Source organism: Ictidomys tridecemlineatus, chromosome 5, assembly GCF_052094955.1.
Source record: "Ictidomys tridecemlineatus isolate mIctTri1 chromosome 5, mIctTri1.hap1, whole genome shotgun sequence".
In the NCBI taxonomy this organism is placed as follows: Eukaryota; Metazoa; Chordata; class Mammalia; order Rodentia; family Sciuridae; genus Ictidomys; species Ictidomys tridecemlineatus.
Genome location: NC_135481.1, coordinates 136,012,175 through 136,030,153, shown reverse-complemented (window position 1 = coordinate 136,030,153; position 17,979 = coordinate 136,012,175). Strand labels below are relative to the sequence as shown.

Sequence of the window (17,979 nt, the reverse complement as noted above, 5' to 3'; positions counted from 1 at the left end):
CTAAATTCTAGGTCCTTCTTCAGTCAAAACTTCAGATGAGACTCCAGCCCTTGATTGCAACCTTATAAGAAACCCTAAAGCAGAGAACTCAGTTAAACCATGACTAGATCCTGACCCACAGAAACTGTGAGAAAATATATGTATTTTGTTTTAGACCACTAAATATGAGGTAACTTTTAAAAATGCAGCAACAGATAACTTTTACCAAATTTAAAATTCTGAGATTTAAGAAGGTATAATGGGCAACAAAATCAGTAAAAATTTTTGATATTTCCAAGGTGTTGATTAAAAAATAAAAATATCTGGAAGAAAAATATTTTTATTTCAATATGGGAGATGGGAAGAGAAGAAATAAGAGAGGGAAGTAAAAGAGTAAAATATTTCTCATTTCATTTAAGGGATAATATAGAATCTTATTAAAATCTAGAGATTGATGTATAAATATAGATTCAAATATCTATATTACAAATTTCAGGGTAAAAAATTTATTGAAAAAATTAAGTTATGTCAAAGTATTGCTTAGGAGGCATATGCACACAGAAAAGTAGAGAACAGTAAGAACAAGAGCAAGAGAGTAAGTAGATTGTCAAGCAGTAAATGATGCAGCAGAACCAAGAAAGCCAAATCCTACTGCAGAAGTCAGAGACAAATATACTACAAAGAAAGGATACCACAGAAAAGGAACATTCAGGGATCAGCCCAAAAATGAACCTTTGGAAATTAAGAAACTTTTTTTTTAAAAAAGAGAGAGAGAGAGAGAGAGAGAGAGAGAGAATATTTTAATATTTATTTTTTAGTTTTTGGCGAATCCAACATCTTTGTTTGTATGTGGTGCTGAGGATCGAACCCGGGCCACACGCATGCCAGGAGAGCGCGCTACCGCTTGAGCCACATCCCCAGCCCCTGGAAATTAAGAAACTTAACAGTGGAAATGAAGAGTTAAAAATTAAGGAGGCTGAGGCAGGAGAATCACAAGTTCAAAGCCAGCCTCAGCAAAAACAAGGAGCTAAGCAATTCAGTGAGACCCTGTCTCTAAAAAAATACAAAATAGGGCTGGGGATGTGGCTCAGTGGTTGAGTGCCCCTAAGTTCAATCCCTGGTACCTGAAAAAATAATTAAAGTGGAGGAAATCTCACCAGAAAAAAAGCAAAGAGACTAAGAGATGGAAAACTGAAGAGAAAATATTATTGGTCCAGCAGGGCCAGGTGCAAGGACACAAACACACAATCCCAGCAACTCAGGAGGTTGAGGCAGGAGGATCACAAGTTTTAGACCAGTCTCAGCAACTTAGTAGGATCCTGTGTGAAAAAAAAATAAAAAGATAAAAAGGGCTGTGTGTGCAGAGCACCCCTGGGTTCAATCCCAGTACAGAAAAACAAAACAAAAAATCATTATTTAGTCTATGCATGACCCCTCCCATTTTATTTGCTACAATTTGATTATGCATTCAGTTATATAATGAACCCATAAACCTACCACCTAAGTTACCAATAACATCTTTGAGCACCTTGCCTTTCCCGTTTCCTGTACTCCACCAACTAAAGGTAACCACTGGCCTCTATTTTCCATTTATCACTTCTTTGCATTTTAAAATTAGTTTTATAAAAAATAGTTTTATCATATATATGGGTGCCTGAACAATATATTATTTTTATTTTATTTGGTTTAGAATCTTATTAAAAAGGCACTACTTTGCATGGTTGTTGGAAATGTGCTTTTATTCACTCGTGGCAATTCTTACTAGATTCATACCTGTTGTTGAATGGTCCTATAATTCATTCATTTTCAAAGCTATAAGATATTCCACTGTAAAAACAAACCAAAGTTTATTTATTCATTCTCTTACCAGCTTGGGAGAATTGGGAAGGGGTGTGTTTCTGTGTGCACTGATACTGAAAAAGTTCAGACTTAATTCCCTACAGTGGAAAATCAACAACATCCAAAACTGAAAAATCAAGAAATAACAAAATATCCATATTACTTAGGAGTAAAGTAATATGTGTTAGAAGAATCAGTCAATAAGTGAACATGGTTTCCAAGGGACAGAAGGAAATGGTTGGGGATATAGATAAGGGGATTGCTGCTCTCATGACAGGACTTATATAAAAATTTTGCTGGGAAAGATGATGCACACCTGAAACTCCAGTGACTTGGGAGGCTGGGCAGAAAAACTGCAAGTTCAAGTTCAACCTCAGCAACTTAGTAAGACCCTGTCTCAAAAATAAAAAATAAAAAGGGCTAGGAATGTAGCTCAGTGGTAGAGTGCCCCTCGATTAATTTCCTAGTACCAAAATAAATAATTAAAAGATTTATACAAAGATTCTTACTCTTAAACCAAATGTATGGTATAACATTGATAAAAGGTGAAAATATTAAGGACAACTACCAGAATAACAGAAATAGTACACATAGCTTGTAATTATGAGAGGAGGAAAAATGGAACAAAGGAAATGTGATCAATTCAACAAATGACAAAAAATAAAAAAGAAGAACAATTGTTTCAAAAAAATGATTAGTTGGCTGAGGATGCGATTCAGTGGTACAGTGCTCGCTTGCCGAGCATGAATGAGGCCCTGGGTTCCATCCGTAGCTTTGCAAAAAAATTAAAACTATTAGTTTTAGAAATGATGTTCATTTCTTATTACTGTTATCACAAATCACCACAAACTTTGTGGCTTAAAACAACATAAATTTGGGTTGGGGTTGTGGCTCAGAGGTAGAGAGCTCACCTAGCATGCATGAGGCACTGGGTTCGATCCTTAGCACCACATAAAAATAAAATAAAGATATTTTAGGGGCTGGAGTTGTGGCTCAGCCGTAGAGTGCTCGTCTAGCACATGCAAGGCCCTGGGTTCAATCCTCAGCACCACATAAAAATAAGATAAAGGTATTGTGTCCAACTACAACGAAGATTTTAAAAATATTTTTTAAAAAATGATATTGTGTCCACATACAACTAAAAAATAAATATTTTTTAAAACCATAAATTTATTATCTTATAGTTCCAAAAGTTAAAAAAGTTGGAAGTAGGTATTGCAGGGCCACAATCATGGCGTGGGCAAGGCTGCCTCCTTCCACCAGGAAGATTCCATTTTCTAGACTCTCCCAGCTTCTGGAGGCTGCCCACTTTTGTGGACTCTTTCTTGCTCCTTCCTCCATCTTCAAAGCAGTGTGGTCAAGTCCTCTTCACATCCCCTCACTCTGAGATGACACCTCTATTCCCCTCTTCCACATTTAGGAGCCCTCAATATTATGTTGTTCCCATCAGGAAAATTCAGGATCATCTCCTTATTTTGAGGTCAGCTAATTAGCAACCTTCATTCTACCTTAATCCCCTTTGCCAGGTCCAATAACAGTGTTCACAGGTTCCAGGAATTAGGATGTGGACACCCTTGGAAGGACATCATTCTGTCTACCACAAAAAAGTATTGCTGATAGAAAACAGCTAAACAAACAAACAAAAAACAATGAAAGTCCAAAAAGAAGGAAAAAATTATTGAAAAAACAATAAATTCACCAGAACTAAACTAAGACAAAAGATTTCAGATGAAAGTAGGCCACAAGGGCCAAAGAGAAGAGAGAAGGAAAACCTAGATAAATAGTAGTAGGAAAAAAGTGCCTTTTTTTTTTGTTTGTTTTGTTTTAAGGGACAAGGTCTGGCTATGTTGCCCAAGTCAGCCTTGAATCTTGGACACAAGTGATCCTCCTGCCTTAGCCACCTGAGTAGCTGAAATTACAGGCAGGTGCTACGGTGCCCAGCTAATAATAATGAATTCCTTTGGTAATAGAGATTGAACCCAGAGACACTTACCACTATCATATCCCCATCTCTTAATTTGAGACAGGGTCTTGCTAAATTGCTTAGAGCCTCCCTAAGTTGTTGAAGCTGGCCTTGAACTTGTCTTCCTCCAGCCTCAACTGCTCCAGTCACAGGGATTACAGGATGTGCTACTACACCTGGCAATAATAGTGAAATTTAAGAACATCAACAACAAAGAGAAATTTTAAAGTTAACAAGAGAAAGACCAGTTTGTTTCCAAAGAACAAAGATCAGATTTACATCAATTTTTCAACAGCACTACTGGATGCCAAAAGACAAAGGAGCCTTATTTTCAAACTGTTGAAGGAAAGGAAATTTAAAACCCAAAATGTTACAACCAAACTTTAATTCAAATATAAGACCATAATTTACAAAACCTCATGAAGCATAATAGGCCTGAGAAGGTTCACTACAAAAAGATCCACATTAGAAATACTTTCCAATAAAGTATTTAAATAGTAGGAGAGACAAATCTAGTTGATGCTATAAGATGCACAAAAATTAAAAGCAATCACGCTTGTTTCTGAAAAAAATTGAAAGTGAAATTAAAGGCAAACATACTCCTCTTCCTATAGTAGAGCTATGACATTCTTAAAAGGGAGCTATAGATATAAAGTTTTCGAAAAAGTAAAAGATAAAGAAAAATTAGAATAATAAATTAAGTTGGTAGGAACTTTTCCAATTACATGGACAAAGTAATTGGATATTTTGTTTGTTTTGCTTTTTGATTTTTTGCAGTGTTGGGGATTGAACCTAGGTCCTCATACATGCTGAAGGAGAGCACTCTACCCCAGTCCTTGTTATTTATTTATTTAGTGTGTATATGTGTGTGTGTGTGTGTGTGTGTGTGTGTGTGTGAGATAGGGTGTCACTAAATTGCCAGACTGCTCTCAAACTTGCAATCCTTCTGCCCCAGCCTCCAGAGTCAGTGGAATTCTAGGCATAGGCCACTGTACTTGGCCCTAAAGTAATTTTAAAAGGTCTTCATTCCTCTATTAAAAAGATAATGAGGGAGATCCAAGATGACAGACTGGAGGGAGGCTGCATTCCTTGTTGCTCCTTGACTAAGGATTCAAGCAGAGAAAATACTGTTTCTCTACCAGGCAGCCAATGCTGCCTGAAAATGCCCCACTGTTCGCCCCGATCACCCACACAATCGTCCTCCATTTGCCCACAGATCGTTTGCTGATTGATGCCAGTCACCTACCGTTTGCCTGCCTTTTGCCAACCCATCACACCTTTCACCTGCCCCATGCCCGCCACCCACTGTTCACCTACTGGGGGCCCACCATTTACGTACAGACTGCCCACCATTTGCTGGGGAGATTGCCTGCTGCCCGCTGCTGCCAGGAGGTCCATTGTCAAGTTACCTTCGGGTTTGGTTACATGTGGCTGCTGGTATCTTAGAACACAGACCAGGGCCTATGAGTCCAGAGCCAAGGACCTGCAGGTTTGCCACCACCACGGCAACCATCTTGGGGTGAGGTTGCCTCTGTCTGGGGACACCAGCCAGGGCCTTGATTCTATTGCCAGGATACCTACAGATCTGGTTGCACCTGAGGTCTTCCTGTGCTAGCGGCTGCCATCTGGCTGTCTCTTTGCAGCGTCACTCTCTGTGTGAAAGCATCCCTGGTGGTCTCTCTGAGAGTTGGAATGATATTGAGATCTTGAGATTGGAGCAAGGCAGAGCCTGGGGAATCCAAAACCCAGATCCCTCAGATTGCGGCTGGGTCTATGTGGGCCAGTTTAGGTCTGGCAAGCCTAAGGAAAGACAGAGACTGGCAGCATTCCCATGGAGGGGCACAGGTTGGAGAAACTGGAGAGAACTGGGCTCCCTCCAGCTCAATGAGTCCTGAAGTGCGTCAGGACAGAAGAGGCCAGCTACAGCAGGTGGAAACACTGGAAGAGGGTGTAAGGGTATCTGGCTATGGGCTTGCCCAGCCAACCAGTACAGCACCCAACAGACTGGAGCTACCATCAAACATTAGACAACCGTATCTTTCAGTGGAGAAGGGAAGCTGAGAAACTTTTGAAAGTCATTGGAAATAATTGTTCAATTTTCCATTCAGATTTTTATTCTCCCCACTCACATTTCTACCATCTTTGAATTCAAATACTTTTCATGCAATAATTTATTGAGGAATGGGATGTCTGAATAGTATATCACAGTTTTATTGTGTATTCTTATATTTTTTACTTTTAAAAAAATCTGTTTATAATTTTTCTCTTGCTGGTCTATCTCCCTGGATTCTCTTTCTCACTTCTCTCATGCTAACAGCCAACCTCTATTAATTCCTCCTTCGCTGTAACTGTAATTTTTTTGCCTCTATCTTCTCTCCTTCTCCTTCATAAATATCACATCCTGAACTACTTCTGCTCCCTCTTTGACCATCTTTTGAAATGGTAACCCCTTTTAGCAAACTTACTGTTTATATTGTAGACAGTAATTGAATGCATCATTTCTGCTTATTGTGACAAAACTGTAGACATCTCAACAGGAGCTTTTTGGTATAAGGCCATATGTTGTTGTATTTAGTGCTGTTAATATTGGTGTTTCCCTTAAAGGTGAGGTACTGGAAGCCTCCATGGACACTCTAAGAGTACAGGGTAGGAACTGTACTGCCTCAGATCCATACGACTAGATGGGAAGACAACATGAAACATGAAAAAACAAGGGAACAAAGTACCTCAAACAAACCAAGATGTTCCAACAACAGAATTCATAGACAACACAATAGAGGAAATGTCAGAGCAGCAGTTTAGAAGGTACATAGATAGACTGATATAAGGCTGGATAGATCTTCCAAACAAAAACTAAACAAAGAAACTATGGAACTAGATAATACAATTGATCATTTAGACTTCATGGACATCAAGTGCAAGCAATGAAATAGAAGATGCCATCCAAAACCTACCAACCAAGAAAAGCCCAGGACCAGACAGAGTCTAGCAGAGTTCTATGAGACCTTCAAATAGAATTAACACCAATACTCCTCAAATTATTCCATTAAATAGAATAGGAGGGAACCTTTCCAAACTCATTCTATGAGGCTAATATCACCCTGATACCAAAGCCAGACAAACACATATCAAGGAAAGGAAACTTCAGATCAATATTCCTGATGAGCATAGCTGTAAAAATTCTCAAAAAATTCTGGAAAAATCCCATACTAAATTATATTAAAAAGACAGTGCATGATGATCAAGTGGGGTTCTTCTCAGGGATGCAAGTTTAGTTCAACATATGGAAATCAATAAACATAATTCATCACATCAATAGAAGAAAAAGTAGGCCCAAATTTTTATCATGTCAACTTAGGACCTGACTTCCTTAACAAGACTCAAGAATTAAAATCAAGAATCAATCAATGGGCCAGGCATGTTGGCACATGCCTGTTGCCGCAGTTTGGCTGGACACAAAATAACCGAGCCACCACAAAAGCCTAGTAGATTCCAACAGCAACTCTTTATTCCCGAACTCTCACTGACACTCTACATGCACATTCTGGGAAAATCACTTCCTCCACCGGGCTCTGTGTACCAAATACTCTCAGAACCCCCCGAGAACTCCATGGGAACTCAAGGAGCGGGTGCCTGAGACAGCAGGATACGCCCTATTCCCAGCAGGATCCACCCTAAACCTGGAGCCACCCTAATCCAGCAGGATCCACCCTAAACCTGGAGCCACCCTAATCCCTGAGCAGGGTCACCTTTCAACCAAAAATGCTATGTGTCATTCTACTTGGCTATGGCTCTCAGCACCTGTAATCCCAGTGGTTTGAGAGACTGAGACAGGAAGATCACAAATTCAATGCTAGCCTCAGCAACGGCGAGGTGCTAAGCAACTCAATGAGATCTTGTCACTAGGTTAAATATAAAAATGGAGATGGGGATGTGGTTCAGTGGTTGAGCTCAATCCCCAGTACGCACCCCCCCCAAAAAAAGAATCTGTCAATGGGATGGATTCAAACTAAAAAACTTATTTTCAGCAAAGGAATCAGTAATGTGAAGAGGAAGCCTACAGAACGGGAGAAAATCTTTACCATACATGCCTCAGAGAGAGCACTAATCTCTAGGATACATAAAGAATTCAAAAAACTTAACATCAAAAGAATAAAAACACAATCATTAAATGAACTAAGGAACTGAACAGACACTTCACAGAAGAAGAAATACAATCAACCAACAAATATAAGAAAAAAAATTGTTCAACATCTCTAGAAATTAGAGAAATGCAAATCAAAATTACTCTAAGATTTCATCTCACTCCAGTCAGAATGGCAATTATCAAGAATACAAGCGGGGACTGGGTATTTAGCTCATTTGGTAGAATGTGTGACTTGCATGCACAAGGCCATGGGTTCAATCCCAAGCAATAATAAGTGTTGATGAGGATGTGAGGGGAAAAGTCACACTCATACATTGCTGGTGGGACTGCAAACTGGTGCAACCTCCATGGAAAGCAGTATGGAGATTCCTCAGAAAACTTGGAATGGAACCTCCATTTGACCCAGCTATCCCACTCCTCATTTATACCCAAAGGACTTAAAATCAGCATACTAAAATGATGCAGCCACATCAATGTTTATGGCAGTTCAATTCACAATAGCTAGACTATGGAACCAACCTAGGTGCCCTACAACAGATGAATGGATAAAGAAAATGTGGTACACATACACAGTGGTTTATTACTCAGCCTCTAGACGAATGAAATTATGGCATTTTCAGGTAAATGGATAAGCTGGAGGATATCATGTTAAGCAAAATAAGCCAAACCCACTGATGGGTTCATAGTTGAGGGCATTGCTGGGAGGGGGTGGAAACTTGAGGAGGTGAGGCCTAATTGAGGAAGTCGGTCTGGAAGGGCTTACCTTGTCCCCCCTCCCTCCTTCTCTTTCTCTCTCTGCTTTCTGGCCACCATGAGGTGAGCAACTCTGCTCATGCCACATCATGATGTTCTGCCTCACCACAAGCCTCTTGGCAACGGGGCCAAGTGACTATGGGCTGAAACCTCTGAAATTGTGAGCCAAAATAAATCTTTCTTCTTCTTAGTTGATTTTCTCAGGTTATTTTGTCACAGTGATGAAAAACTAACACAATAATATTAATACTAGATAAAGTGATCTTTATAAAGCATGATCAGAGATAAAAAGGACCACCATATTATAAATGACTTAATTCTCAAAAAAGGTATAGCAAAGTTGAGCTTGTATGCACCTAATAAAATATATAAAACAAAAATATGAGAAAGGTATAGGGAACAATTCTCCCCCACCCCTGTGCAGTGCTGTGGATAGAACCCAGGGTATTGCACATACTGGCAAGGGCTCAACCACCAAGGTACATCCTCAGTCCACCCAATTCTATTTGGTGGTGGTGCTTTCCTAATGATACCTGAAGTTCTCAATGGAAGGTTGTTCAACTCCTAAAAATAAAAATGTAATACTGCTTCATCTACTCTGGGTAGTTTTTTGTTGTTGTTGTTGTTTTGCTTTGTTTGTTTGATTTTGAGTACTGGGGATGAAACACAGGGCCTTGCACATGCTAAGCAAGTACTCTACCACTGAGTTACATCCCTAGCCCTATAGGGAGCAACTTACTATATCCTCAAAGTGAGAGGATTTCATCACATCTGCCTTAAACAGGACAGGCAGAAGAAAAATGCAGCAAAGGACACAGGAGATCTAAACAACACACTTGATGAGTTTGGTCTAATGAATAAAGAGCTTTCTGCACCCAATAGTGAGAGAATGCAACTTCCTAATTATACATGAAACATTAGTAAAAATTGATCAGGAAAACTTTGACCCATTTTTTTCAGTACATAAGTATTACATAGGTCCTAATTTCTGAGCAAAACAATTAAGTTAGAAGTTGATTACAAAAAAAAAAAAAATTTAAAAAATCCCCCCAGAATAGTGATTACTAAAGGTTGTGTGTGTGAAGGGTCGGGGGGGCGTGGATAAAGGGAGCCTGGATTTCATCAGTGCATGCTATATGCTTGTGTTGAAATATCACACTGAACCCCATTAGTATGTGCAACTAAAATATGTCAATCAAAAACAAAATGGGGGCCGAGGTTGTGGCTCAGAGGTAGAGCGCTCACCTAGCATGTGTGAGGCACTGGGTTCAGTCCACAGCACCACATAAAAATAAAATAAAGATATTGTGTCCGCCTATAACTAAAAAATAAATATTTAAAAAATTGGGTCAGGCATGGTGGTGCATACCTGTAATCCCAGCAGCTCTGATGGCTGAGGCAGGAGGGTCATAAGTTCAAAGTCAGCTTCAGCATCTTACTAAGGGCCTAAGCAACTCAGAAAGACTGTCTCTAAATAAAATATAGAAAGGACTGGGGTTCAATCCCCAGATACCAAAAAATAAAAATAAAAAAGGAATAATTTCTTAAATCCCCGTGTAGTTGCAAACTTTAAAGCAGACTACTAAATAACTTGTGAGTGAAAGAAGTCACAGACGCACTGTTTTCATGTTATTCTGTGAGTTGTCTTAGATTTCCATGATGACTAGTCTCTGTTTCATTTATTTCTGCTCTGATCCTTATTCTTTTAACTTTGGACTTAGGTTTTTTGTTTTTTTTTTTTTTTCTATTTCCCTGAGGCATAACGTTAAGTTGTTTATTTGAAATCTTTCTCCTCTTTTGAGGTGGGTATTCATTACCATAAACTTCCCTTTTAGAACTGCTTTTAAAGTATCCCATAAGTTTTATGCTGCGTATCCATTTTCATTGTCTCAATATGTGTGGGAAGCCATTCTCGCACGTGATTGGGCACCTCCCTGATTGGGTGTGAGGCGTTCTGGCTAAACTGTGTCGAACTAATCCCCACCCTTTCTAGGTGCGAGAGCCCTTCTGTGTGGGGGTGTGACTGACCATTGACCCTGAGACCAGTCACTGACCCTGACCTTGGAATGCTGTCCCCCTCGACCTTCACTGGATGGAATTTTCCCCTGAATTTCTTGTTCCCCAATGAAAGGCCACTCCCTGGCGTGCTCTCTCTCTCTCTCCTGCTAGTCCTGAGTGAGCCTTGCTGCCCCACCGGGTGGGTGGTTCGAGGCAGGAGCCAGAGGGAGGGCTGTCTCAGACCTGGTCAAAGAAAAAGGTAATTGAGTTTTGTGTGTTTATTTTCATCTCACTAGTTAACTTCTATGCTATGAACCTCTTGTATGAAGCCAGCGTGCTGGTTGCGTGGCGGAAATATGCTTTTAAACTTCATTTAGAATTTCTTCATTGACCCAGGAGCATGTTGTTTAATTTTCATGATTTGCTTTAAGTTGCTTAAATACTTGCATTAGAATAAAGGAAGTCCTTAAAACTACTAAGGTAAGAGTTTATATTATATTAAGTTAGGGGCTGGGGATGTAGAAATGTGACAGGTACTTGCCTAGTATCTGTGAGGACTTGGATCCCATCCCCAGCACTGAGGAGAAGGAGAGGGGAAGGAGGAAGAAGAGGAAGAGAAGGAAGAACATCAGAATAAACCCAAAGAGAAATATTATAAAAGCAGATACCAATAAAATCAAAAACAAAAATTTAACAGAGTTGATCACAAGTAGACTTTGGTTCTTTGAAAATAAAATTGACAAATTTCTAGCAACCTTGGTCAAGAGAAAAGATAAAATACAAACAATATAAATGAAAACAGACACAAAACTACAGATAAAGAACAGATTAAAAAGATAAAATGATATCATTAATAACTATAATTCCAACAATTTTGAGAACTTGGATAAAATATTCCCAGAAGAATATAACTAATCATAGCTAACCCTTAAAAATATAAGAGTTTAAAAAGTAATCACGTACGGTGGTACACACCTGTAATCCCAGCAGCTCAGGAGGCTGAGGCAGGAGGATCATGAGTTCAAAGCCAGCCTCAGCAACTTAGTGAGGCCCTAAGCAACTTAGAAAAACCCTGTCTCAAAAGAAAAAATAAAAAGAGCTGCCGATGTGGCTCAGTGATAAAGTGCCCCTGGGATCAATCTGTGGTACCAAATAATAATAGTAATCATTACCATCATCAGTGGTTGGAAATCTTTCCACAAAAGAAATAACCAGGCCCAAGGATTTTAAAAAGAGGGTGAAGGTGGGAATGGAAAACAGGGCTTCCTATACACTAGGCAAGTGCTCTACCACCAAGTTACACTACATCTCCAACCCCACTTTTACCAAATTTTTGAGGAACATATTAATCCATTTAATATAGACTTTCACACTTTATAGAGCTAGCCAACATAATCCTAATGCTAAAATCAGACAAGTGTATAATGAGAATGGACAAATACATAGCTATAGATATAAAAACTCTAAATGAAATATTATCAAATCAAATCCAAAGAAATCCAGAGTGAATAGAGAAGATGATACCATAAACAGTGATATAGGAAGATTTGTCACAGGTAGGAAAGGGTGATTAGAAAAGCTACAAATGTAATTTAGCCACGTTAAAAGACTATGAGAAAGAAACACATATAATCACTCAATAAATGCAGAAAAATGTTTTGATAAAATTCAACACCTATACATGGTTTTAAAAATATTCTTAAGGTTTCAGGTATAACTCCATGGTAGAACATGTGCTTATCATGTGCCAGGCTGTGAGTTCACTCCCCAGATCATTTATTATTTCCTTGTGGTGAAATCATTCAGTCTTTTCTTCTGGAGTTTTGAAATCTACAGTACACACACACTTTAGTAAAATAGAAACTTCCTAGTGTTAGATTTGGCCTGCGATTCTATTCCCAACACCAAATACCAAACAAACAGAAATATGCCAGGTGGCAGCAGGGCATGGTGGTACCTGTAATTCCAGTGACTTGGGAGCCTGAAGCAGGATTGTGAATTTGAGGTCAGCCTTGGCAACTTAGAAAGATCCTATTTCAAATATAAAAGGGCCTGGGGATGTAAATCAGCAGAGCCATGTTAGGTTCAATCCCCATTGCTGGGGGGTGGAAGAATCCAGAAAATTAAGAAAGAGTAGACAAAACTGTCATCATAGTGTGAGACTCTTAGAAATCATAAGACCAAGGAGACAAAAAAAAATTAGCATTTTAATCTAAGCTTTTTCTCAAGTTCGAGGCAAATGTGTTCCCTGAGATATCTGGCTTCTGAAAACTTCCCACTGCTGGGGTTTCTGTATACGGTGATTCCCCCACAGACTGTGGCCACAGGTTGCCACACAGCATCCAGCCAACCTTGCAGTGGCACATAAGCACTGGATTCAGCACCCACGTCCAAACTTTGAGATATTACAGTAGAAGGAGAATAGATTGTCCGGTTGGGACCCTCCAAACTAGACTGATAAGAGGCAAATTAACAAGAGAAAACAAACAAAAGTTAATTAACTTGTGCAGTGCACATCATGCAAGAGAAACCTCAGAGACCAGTAACTCAAAAGGGTGGTAGAATCTGGCCTCTACCACATCTTAGCAAAGGACAATTCGTGTGTCGAGAAATGGCAGACACAGGAAAAGGGCTTTAGGCTCCCATGAAGAGCAGAGATGAACACACAGCGTAAATGAATGGAGGAAGTCTGTTTTTGCAGGCCCACCTCGGAGGCAACTTTCCCTCATTTTCAGGGCCATAAAATTTCCCTGGGAGGGAGAATTTGTGGTGGATCTCATTTCTCAGAAGATTCTACTTTTTATCACGTAAGGAAAGCCCAGGAAGGCTGTTTTCTGCATCTGTGGATTGTCATTTACCTCCAGTTCAAAATAATCTTTATGCCTAAATAGAATATACTGAGCTACATCCCTAGTCCTTTTCATTTCTTATTCTGAGATAGTGTCTTGATAAGTTTTTGAGGCTGACCTCGAACTTACTGTCCTCCTGCCTCAGCCTCTTGAGTCACTGGGATAACAGTTAGGCACCACCATATCTGGAGCTCTAAACATGGAGTTTGAGGTAGTGCATTTTGATCCCCTACTCAATGAAAGTGTCTCCTGTTTGTACACAGCACTTTCTGCTGTCTATCCAAACCCAGCCTCTTCTCCGAAGTTCCAGAGCATGAAGAAGTCTTCACATAATGTTGGTATAATAAAAGCCTTTATTTATCTTGCTTTTCCAAGATAAATAGGGCATGCAGCTTGGTGACAGAGGCACAAGGACAGAATGGATGTGGAGGACAAGGTGTCTCCAGAATTGGGGATTTATGCCTTCAGATATATAAACTTGCAATGTGAAAGCAGCTGATAGGGAATTCTTATTTGGAAGAAGCCCCAAACCAATATAAATGAGGAATTGAATAGCACGATAAAAGGAAGCTAAAATCCAATTTTGATTGATTCAATAAATATTCATTGAGCATCTATCGGATGTCATGTACTGTTCTGGGTGTTGGGGATGCAGCAGTGATTTTAAAAAAAACAACCATTATAAGAAGGTTATAGCTAATTCACTAAAATAAGGATTTTTTAATTATAAATATTACAAAGGAAGGGATAAAACTGTCATTATTTGCATCACTCCAAGAGAAGCAGCTTCAAACCTCTAAAATATGTAAATTTAGAAAAGTACCCAGATATAAGACCATATATTTTAAAAATGAATATTTTTAAATACCACCAGCAACCACTGATAAAATGTGAGAGAAGAAAATGGTACTAGAACTAATAACACGAGTTGGTGATATCACTGGATATAAGATCAAGGTATAAAAATTAAGCTGGACAGGGTGGCACAGGTCTGCCTGAGAGGCTAAGACAGAAAGATTGCAAGTTTGATGCCAGTCTGGGCAATTTAATGAGACCCTGTCTCAAAATGAAAAATAAAAAGGGCTGGGGATGTAGCTCAGTGGTTAAGTGGCCCTGGGTTCAATCCCAGGTACCACTAAAAATGCACATATTACTACTAGTTGAAAATAACAAATTGAAGAAATGTAATAGAGTAAATACCTTATATAGAATAAATGAAATATTATAGAACAGTCTTTCTCTTTCAGAAAAATAGAGTGCTAAAACTTGGATGAACTGAGCAAGTGTGCATGGAGAAGCAGCTGGAGTGACAACGAGAAGCATGTCTGCGTCCATGGGAGGCAGGCAGCCTGGCACAGAACACCAGAGCACAGCAGGGCGAGGAGGTATTCTCACCAAGGGGCAGCCTGGTGTGGGGCATCAGAGAGTCTAAACAGGGTTAGAAGACTGATGAGGGAGGCACTACCTGACATGATGCAAGGGAGAACCCTTCATCTTCAGGGGAAACAGCCCAAGGAGAAAGAGGAAAACCTACATGTAGCAGAGGGGTGACAGCAATAAAAGATCGGTTACATATGGGGAGAATCATCAAATCATCAAATCATTTATAGAAAACAATGGGCACTGAATTTCTCACTATCAGAGAAGGGAGTTGCAAATATAGAAAAGGAAAATTTCACATGTCCCTTGTGGGATTGGATTACAGTTTGAGATATCCTGTAGACTCATGGTTTTCAATAGAGACAGGTATAGAAACAAATATAGACACACATATATGTATGGATATACATTTATACTCCCTAGCATTGCTCCCTGAGAGGGTCTGGGAGAAACAACCCTCTTAAAAATAAATATACAATTAGTGTTCCAGATGTGCAGAGCAAGAAAAACACTAACACTAACCCTAACCCTATCCCTAACACGAAACTATCAGAGAGTGGAAGGCTGAGAAATTCCCATAGCTCCTGCAGAGCTCAGAGATGTCAGTCCAAGTAGTGGGACCTCAGTGAACACTGTTATGGTTTGGATTTGAGGGGGTCTCCCCAGAGCTCATGCAAGAATGTTCAGAGGTGAAATGATTAAATTATGAGAGTTGTGACCTAATCAGTGGATGAATCCACTGATTTGAATTAACTGGGTGTAGCTAGAGGAGATGGATCACTGGGGGTATGCCTTTGGAGTAAATGTTTTGTCCTGGTAGCAGAGCGCTCTCTCTCTCTCTCTCTCTCTCTCTCTCTCTCTCTCTCTCGCTCTCTCTCCTTCCTTGTTGCCACCTTTGGAGCTGCTTTCCTCTGCCATGCCCTTCTGCCATGATGCTCTTCCTCATCTCAGGTCCAAAGCCTGGAGCAGGCCCCCTGTGGGCTAAACCAGTGAAATTTTTCCTCTACATTTTTCTTTTTGCAGTTCTTTTGGTCACAGCAACAAAAAGCTGACTAAAAAAATACCCAGGGCATTCTTTTAAAAGTCATTGAAAAACACACATTCCTAAAACTGGAATAAGAAGAACTAAGCAATCTGCATATCCCTGTTCCTATTTAAAAAAAAAAAAAAGAGTGAATTTGTAATTTAAAAACAAAACCAAAAACCTCACACAAGCACATGCATACATGAACACGGGCACATAGGCATTATCCTTGCAGATGGGCCAATGCATAGACAGATGTGCAAATACTTATGTTAGGAAAGAAGAAATTTCTCAAGTCAAATTTCCACCTTAAATAACTGAAAAAGAAGAAAAGCAAATTAAACTCAAAGTGAGTAGAGAGAAGGAAATTAGAGAAGAAATCAATAAAATAGGAAACAGGCATTAGAGAAAAAAATCAATGAGACCAAAAGCTAGGTCTCTGAAAAGATCAATAAAATTGATAAACCTTTGGATAGACTGATCAAGAAAAAATAAAGGAAGATGAAAATTGGCAATACATGTTGATTTAAGTTTGTTTTACTCTTGTATTAAACATTTATGTAATTCTAGAATTATATCTACAACACAAGGTTTATCAAGTAAACTAGAGCTTCTAACCCAAGTCTTTTCACCCTGTCGGCTTTATTCCTATAACTTACCACTTTATTTATTATTTGTGCTTTATTCTTCATTTTTTTAGGGAAAATATTTGCAGAGTTATTTTAAGAAATGTTTTGAATCTTCAATGGGGCTCTCATGGGTGGCTTATGAATCTTGTGATATAGTCACATTCAAATATAATCAATGTATTCCAACAAAAATCCTCTTAGTATGTTCAAAAATATATGCAAATGTGTTCTCAATAGATCAACACGTTTACATTCAATAAATATCCCCAGGGAATAACCAAGGGATTTATCCTGACTCCACAGAAGAAAAGTTTCATTTTTTAGTTGTCAGTAGATCCACAAAGTATTTGTCCATCTGAATTAGATTCTCTACAAAAATTCTCCAGTCTATTTTTTTCAAAATCCTACTTTGTATTCCAAAGGTCTTGCTGATGTTGATTCCCTTTATCACATGGCCAGTGTAGTTGGCAGTCCTGAGACCATCAAAGGGCAAGTGCAGGGCTGGGTACATAGCTCAGTGGTACAGCACTTTCCTCCTCGCCTGCACAGGCCTACCACTGAGTTCCATCCCTAGCAGCGCGCGCGCACACACACATACACACACACACACAAATGAACAAGAGCATCCTGATGGGTGATGGGACCTTCAAAAGTCTTCGATTGACTAATTTTGTGACCCTTTTGATTTTATAAAAAGATGAACATTCACTAAAAAATCATGATTAAAACTATAGTTATGGGGCTGGGGATGTGGCTCAAGCGGTAGCGCGCTCGCCTAGCATGCATGCGGCCTGGGTTCGATCCTCAGTAGCACCACATACCAACAAAGATGTTGTGTCTGCCAAGAACTAAGAAAAAATAAATAAATGTTAAAATTCTCTCTGTCCCCCTCTGTCCCCCTCTGTCTCTCACTCTCTTTTAAAAAAAAAAAAAAACTATAGTTATAAGGCTGGGATGTAGCTCAGTGGTAGAGCATGTGCTTAGCATGCACAAAGCCCTGGGTTTGATCCCCAGCATTCCAAAAATAAATAAATAAATAAATAAAGATATATATATATATATATATATATATATATATATATATATATATATATACACACACACACATATAAACTGTAGTTATTTGTTTGTTTTATCCTGACAAAGTGTAGTCCAACACTGATAATAAAATGAGTAAATGTATTTAATTTAATATTATAATTGTCCTTGGTAGCCATACGGTGACCATCTCTACTCGATGACAGGTATTTGTGGTAATTTCTGATTCTGTTGTGATTATATAAACACTTGCATAGCTTGATCCAATTGTTTAAGTTTATTTTCAATTTGAAAGTGATGGTGTTCTAATAACAATTTATATTTGGTAGAGGCTTTTGGCTTCTATTCCTTATTTGACAGAGGTGCGAACATAAAAAGAA

General features: G+C 39.1%; 1 non-coding gene across 1 annotated transcript; it reads left to right on the top strand.

Moving 5' to 3' along the window:
- Positions 1-17,511: 17,511 nt before the first annotated feature.
- Trnaa-agc (transfer RNA alanine (anticodon AGC)) lies at positions 17,512-17,583 on the top strand. Its single transcript has one exon. It is a non-coding gene; the product is annotated as a tRNA-Ala (tRNA).
- The last annotated feature ends 396 nt before the right edge of the window (positions 17,584-17,979 follow it).